Source organism: Lytechinus pictus, chromosome 2 (genome assembly GCF_037042905.1).
Source record: "Lytechinus pictus isolate F3 Inbred chromosome 2, Lp3.0, whole genome shotgun sequence".
Lineage (NCBI taxonomy): Eukaryota > Metazoa > Echinodermata > Echinoidea > Temnopleuroida > Toxopneustidae > Lytechinus > Lytechinus pictus.
Window position 1 is genome coordinate 28,322,325 of NC_087246.1, and position 7,487 is coordinate 28,329,811.

The window sequence follows — 7,487 nt, forward strand, 5'->3', positions numbered from 1 at the left end:
ACGCTCCTCGGTGCTATGCCATCGATTCGCTCTGCTAGCTGAAAATTTACAAGGTCAAGGGTAATAAAACTCCAGATTTTTTGGGTAAAAGAAAGTGTTTGCGACCTGTGGGAGGCGGTGTCGGGTGTTTTTAGTTCGAAATGGTACACGGACATCATCGATTAGTGAACTTTGTATAGTTGGACGCATGACTGTTGGTTTATCAAAAAAGCTCAATAATGTATTGTCTAGTATGGTAAGTGACACTAGAATACGATATTTAATTTTTGTTATCCAAATTGAATCATTTCATATTCCGAAGATCTCGTTATTTTTGCTAGTATGACTATTCGCTTCTTTGCATTCTAGAGATAGTTTATAGTGAAGAACACATTTTTGTCGGAAATACATGTATGTGAGTGAGAAAATAAGTTTGAATCTCGTCGCATAATTACCTTTTCAATATGTCTAATAAAAGTTTCAACCACCGAAATATATACGAATCTTTATATTTGATTAATCTGGATTTGTAGAAATATACATGATGTTCCATTCTTTAAGCTCGAACTCGAGCTATCTTGGACAGGATGTTGATCTGTTAGACAAGGTAATATATAACAGATCTTGAAGGATGATAGGGATATCTTTAGTTGGCAAATTCTAGATGGGTTTTGCCATGGGGATTCACCTACCCTGGATGTATAAATTATCAACCAAAACCACTATTTTTTGATAAAATAATGACAAGGAAAATACTTCCAAAGGGTTTTTCAATTAGTGCGGAATGTTTGCATTTAGAAGTTAAAATCCCTCATGCAATGTCATCAAAACTGAAAGTAAAATATGAAATCAAATAATTCCGTTGGATTTTGTCTAATTAGCTTTATGGATCTCTATCACTTAATGTAATTTCTTGGTAGCTCAGTTCATTGAAGGACAACATAGAAAAAAATGGCTGGCTGTCTATAGCTTCCACTCCACTTACACGGCCGTTCAATTTTTTTCCTCATAGTTGCCCATATAATTTTACCCGAAACTTACGTGCCACTTTCACAGCCTTTTTATAACAAGCGTTCTATTTTGTGTTCAATAACATACTCTTTCGTCTTCTTTGCAAGAACAAAAATGGGATAAGGTTTGGCGCGAAACACCCACAACTGTGTCATTAAGTGAAGTGATGGTTTAACGGTAAGAAGAATGATTAAAAGGTATCATTCAAGTGTCGAATGTGATGGCACTCTTGTGATAAATGTTCATTGTACAAACAGGCGAAAGTTCCATCTGTAAAGCCACTAAAGAATCAACAACCTTTGAACGCAAGATTCCCTCCATTATTCAAGCTAGTATCATGAGACTATGAAAAAAAAAGAGCTGCACCGGCTTTAAATGAATAATAAATTCGATACAGATGCATCTTTTAATCTTGGAGATTCAGAGGCCAAGTTACAAACTATCAAATGTGAGAGGAAGTAATTCAGGGAAGCTCCATTGATCGAGATTAATAATAGCTAAAGGGTATTACTCTGCTGCCGTACTTTGGCAAAAGGAAGCAAGTTACAAAAGTATCATTTGTTGTAAATTAGCAATGTGTGTTCGTCATTTACATAGGTATCAATGCAATTTAACTGCATTATTTTCTTCAACATATTTCCATTTTCATTTCTTCCCCCAAATTTTGCCTGAACGAGCAACATACAAAAGGGTGTTTCAGAAACAATAACTCAAATTTGACTGGTGTGTCACTTGCTTCCTTTTGCCAAAGTTGGGCAGTCTACCATCTGACAGGTGATATTGCATGGTGATCTTAATTCTATGTGATGAGATGACACGCTGACTTGACCCTTAAAGAATGATAAATAATATGGATGCTGTATTGGTTTGACCTATTTAATGAAGATTTCATTTGAATGCCAAAAGGGAGCGAATGAATTTATTTGAAATTCTAAAACTTAGTTGTGGTTTGTTTGGGGATTGGCTGTGGTTGAAAAGGACAGTTTTTTTATTTTTTTTATTCATATATTATGGTGTGAATGAATTGTGAATGACACAAACTATAAATGGAAATGTGAATGAATTACGTCAAAATATCAGAGAAGACTTTGTAACTGGATTTGAATGAAAATTTGAATAAATTAGCTCTCTGTGAGTAGGGGCGTTGCTAGTTTGGACCATGAAGTTGTGCATATGCTCATTAGATGTCATAAAGTGATCGACGTAACCATCGGTCTGGAATAGCCCACGTCCTTTCTTAAGCATGTCTTCAGCTTTGGTAAATTCCCCTAATCCAATTCAGGAATAGATTATTAAAATGTGCATGCCCTAAAACAGTTGACATGATGAAATGAAAATTCATTACCAAAGCTATAAACGGGCTTTAAGAATGGTCTGCCTAAGATACAAGATGAGATGTGATCAAGAAGACGCTGACCAGTTCGGTGGTATTTTCAAACTGTCTACCAACTTCCTTTTGCCACTCGCCCATACACGTAGAAGATTGATTCTAAGACGTTTGCCTGGTTGATTCATTAGAAGGCGTTGTCCGGTCATGGGTGTCCCTTCTCATTAACCCCCTAACCAGTGGGACACACCGGGACAGGTGGGTGAGGTGACATCCCTAGAGCTATTCCGACACACTCGATACAGTATCCACATAACTTACCCTTCCCAATTTTAAATGAATTCTTGTACCCTCCTTACCAGATAATGCCTCAAGATGTTCAGAGTTTCAGGTTCCATTGTTTGAGGCCATTTATCGAGATTTGAGCAATGAATACGAAAATGCAATTCCAACTTAATTGTGGTTTGAACCATGGACTTACTGTTTGAACTATTTAATTACTGATATCTTTACTACATGGAGGCGAAATTGAGATGTCATCGTCATATTTAGATATGATTTATAATAAATGGAATACTTCAAACTTCCAGAATGGGCAAAATGGACATATTTCAAGTCGAGTGCGCTTACGGTGAAAAGTTTCTCTTTCTCATTCGTACTAGGATGACAAGATGAGAAGCATAATAGCCTAATTGTTGAGTAGATCTTTTGGCATCAAAATTTCGTGTAAAAATCATTAGGCCTGTCTCCCTTTATGGCTGGTTCAGTCAATTTGATAATCTGAAGATATTCATTTTCCTTTTAGTCATTTTAAATGAATTTCTGGAGGGTATGTTTCCCTTAAGTGTAACCGCATTGACCGGATATACCCTACTTTTACCAAGCGTATAAACTACTTGCCTTTGGCACTATACCGCTCCATGCTATACGGAACACCCTTGTTCAACTAGTCATGGACCTACTATACTCGGAGTATTCGGCATCCCTTCCTCGTTTTTTAAACAGGAATGTCCGGTGAGCGAGGAAGGTAACTTGGGGATGTCACGGTCAGTTCGGCTGCATGCTGTACCGCTACGAGCATACTTAGTCATCGCCTTGTAATGTCAGGTACAGTTTAGTTTTTTGACGTCTGTCGATTTGTATTTGCAATTTGGAAACTGGCTTCCTCGTTTAGATCAAACGGAACGTTACTTTGGCTTCAGTGTAATACGTATCGTGAGTAATGATTAATCAAATAATTCATTTCAAAGTGCATGTTAAGGTACTGGCAATTGTTTTTTTTTTGGTTCTTCTGCTTGCACGTAATAACCATGTTAAAATGGAGCAAGGAATCATTAGTGTTTCCTGATTACAGGGATGTAAAGCTCATTGATCAAACATCATTTAAAGATGTTTGTATTACTTGAGCAACGCTCTTAGGTAATCATGATAATGGTTACATAATCAAAGTGCCCCTCAACTAATGTACATATGTGTGGCGTGCGGTTTTGATATACAGCAATTTTTTTTATTTGGCCTTTTAAGAATAAGATATTCAGATCTCATGATAACTTAATATCGAGGTTGTCAAATCTAGAAAGTTGAATTGGGCACCAATCGATGTTGCATTGAGAGGAATAGAACACAAGTAATGTTGATGCCCTAGTAAGATAGCTGGGATCAACTAGATTGAATTACAAACCCACAACGACATTTAGTGTAATAAAGTTAAGTTACATGAAGAATATTTACTTCCTGGAGTATGGTAGTAGTAATGGTTTATTGAAAATTCATTCGCAGCCAAAGGCTGAATTGCAGAATATTTTACAAAACAGGTACAAGAATATATGATAATCAATTGCATAGTGACACAATGCTTAAGAAATTAAAATATTTAGAACAAACTTGCCTAAATAGATGGATACAGGATTTTTTTTAATACATGCATAATCAAAATTAATATAAACCGTTGGCGTTATCATATATCAAATGAGAATATTCATCCCGCAAAGAAATATATAGTATACCGGCCCCGCCAATAGTGACATATACTAGGTAAATTTGCCTATGAATAGAAAGCTATTTTTGAAAAGGCACTCATATTGTTTGTAGACTTAAGTTATGAGATATCAGGAAGTCAATATTGACCCATACCTCAGATGCATAATATTAACTTCAACCAAAACTGTGTTTGCTTTCTACATTGTGTCTATAGAACTTTATAAGTCGTAGCTTGGTCATGTTGGTTAACCAAGAGGAAGGCTTTTACCCTTCAGCTATCATCTCGATCAATGGGACTTCAGTTATACTTTCTCTCTAAACTCCATACAGTGTACTCCATATCGGTATCAATCGGTAACGTAATTGGACTTAAATTTTGAATGGATTTTGTTTTAGTTTGGGATACAGAAGAAAAGTACTTCCTCTGATTTGCAATGGAACCAATGATAATTTCGGAACATAAGTATCAAGAAAGTGAATAATAGAACGTTGATTAAGTAGATTAAAAGTCATTCGAACGTGAATATTATCTAAACTTACTTGGAAAGCAAGAAAGCAAAGGATGCATTATGATAGAATGCTATCTTAAGTTTCATCACTAAAAACTACCAGGGATTATTTAAATGTCATGCGCTTTATAAATGTTCGATCTGACTTCTTTCGTGGCGCAGCATAGTTCCTCTGCAAATCCGTCATTGGACAATGTTGGAAGTCATAACACAATCTCTAGTAATATTGACTGGCTTAGAAACTTGAAACTGAGAATACAAGGAGGTTTATTCCTGGGCATGAAGAGGATCACATTCCATGTTAATAATACTGATGCATAGTATGTGATATAAGAGGAGAGAAACAAGTTTACGGGTTATTTCGAATACATATTTCGGTTCCTATCTATCTATCTATCTGTCCATCCATCCATCCATCCATCCTTCATTCATCCACCTATCTATCTATCTATCTATCTATCTATCTATCTATCTATCTATCTATCTATCTATCTATCTATCTATCTATCTATCTATCTAACTACATCGATCTATCTACATATATCTATCTATCTATCTATCTATTTATCTATATCCACCAATCTATATCTGTCTATCTTTCCATCTGTCTATCTATTATCTCCCCTTCTCCACTGTCTCTCACATGGGTGGTATCACTATTTCCTTCAGGTACGAAAGCGGTTAAGTCATTAATTCTTTGAGCATCAATCATTTCTCTTTTAATTTCCTAATAATCACTCAACGATGTAGTACATTAGTAACTTTGGCTAAATTTAAACGACATCAAAAGGTACAAACACTAGTATGCGGGACTTTATGTTCGTCGTTTGGGGCTCGAAGATCTCCATTCTTTTTGCTTTCTTCTTTTTTTTTCTTCCTTACGTTGTTACTTCTTTCGGACTCTACTTCTCCATTTTTCTACATGCAGCTAAATAAGTTTCTGATTTGATTATATGTTATGTATACTCGTTCGTAGTATGTATCGTTGTTCTGATATAGAAGGGGCGGTGGATATACTCCGTGGCCCCCATACTTGCGCCAGTGTATTGCATATTCATGATATTGGCGTCAACTACATGAATGACTCCACTATATTAATGTCTATAAACAATGTTTAGCTCATTATTCACGTTGTCTAATTCTCCCGCTCTTGCGCCATCATGGCCATGGAGCGCACATGGTTCCTTAAACATTAAAGGTAGACAATTTCAACATTAATCTTGCTTGCTTCACTCTCCTCATTTTACATCTACTTTCGCACTAGTACAAACACTTAAATGGGTCGGAAAATCACTTACGCAATAAAATATGCATGCAGTTACTTATAAGAAATGTGATATACATGTATAGGAGGGCTTTATTACGAATAATCATGCTTAAAATGCAAGCATTTTTCGCAGTATGTCACATCAATCAACTGTCATGTTTATATTCAGGTTTATTTCATTTTCCGTCGGGGGCATTTGCAAATAACAGGATTCAACATGGATCTACTAAAACGTCAGGAACCTAATTCATATATATGATATGTAAGAAATGAGAAGAGCTCTTAATTAGGTTTTGTAGTTAGGTACGCGGAATCGATGTTAAAGTAGGCGCCCGATGGGAGAATTACGGATTGAGATCGAATTGCAAGGTGATTTTATTGTCTAAAATATCAATATTTTGTTTGCAGATGAAGTTCCTCCTGTTGACCCTAGTATCAAATGTTGAATTCACACTGATCTCTCCTGTCATCTTATCATTATTATTTTTTTTTAATTATTATTATTATCATTATTTTTGTTCTTATTATCATTATTACACAGCATTTTCTGGTCTAAAGTTTTTTTAATTATGGATAGTCAATTGTGACACTCATGTCAAACGGTAGAACAAATTTGGGGCTCATGTAAACGAATTTTGCCATATTTGACTTCCCATAGATTTAACACAGTATATAACCTAGAGTGAACTATATACTTCATAATATGCTCGAATTAGGCGAATCCGATATTAGCAATATTAATAATAATAATATTAATAATGAAAATAATAATAATAAAAATAATAATAATTATTAATAATAATATTAATAATAATAATGATGATAATAATAATTTGTAAAGCGCAATAAATATTCTGTTGCGCTGCAAGTTCTCATTTTTGCTGTGATATTTTAAACAAACAATTGTATATATTTCCCATTTGATTTGAAAATCTCTCCTGATGATGTTTTCCTGATTGTTTTAGTAATCAATACACGGTCTAGGCGTTGCACACAATCCTGAATGATCGGTCACTAAGAGTTACTTTATATTCATATGAGGGTATTTGTAGCATAAACTTGTCTTGTGTTCTGCAACTGTGACCTTGAGATGTCAGATATCAGATTAAACAATTTCATCACAAATTTGGGGCTTGACCATTCGGTGCTTTGAAGACTACATGTCTCATTAGTGTATTATACTTGATTCTTTGTACAGCTGTCAACCAGATTCCCTTAATACGAAATGCGTAAGCATGCAGAGTAAACGGCGCCTCTCAAGTTTACAGTGTTGGAATAAACTTCACTTTGATAGTAAGACGTACGATGTTATGGTGGGAAAAATATTTTCTTGAATGTTTGGGACACAAAAAATAAAATCCTCAACCTTGAAATGAGAGTTTCGTCAGTAGTTGCAACAACATTACGTAATATC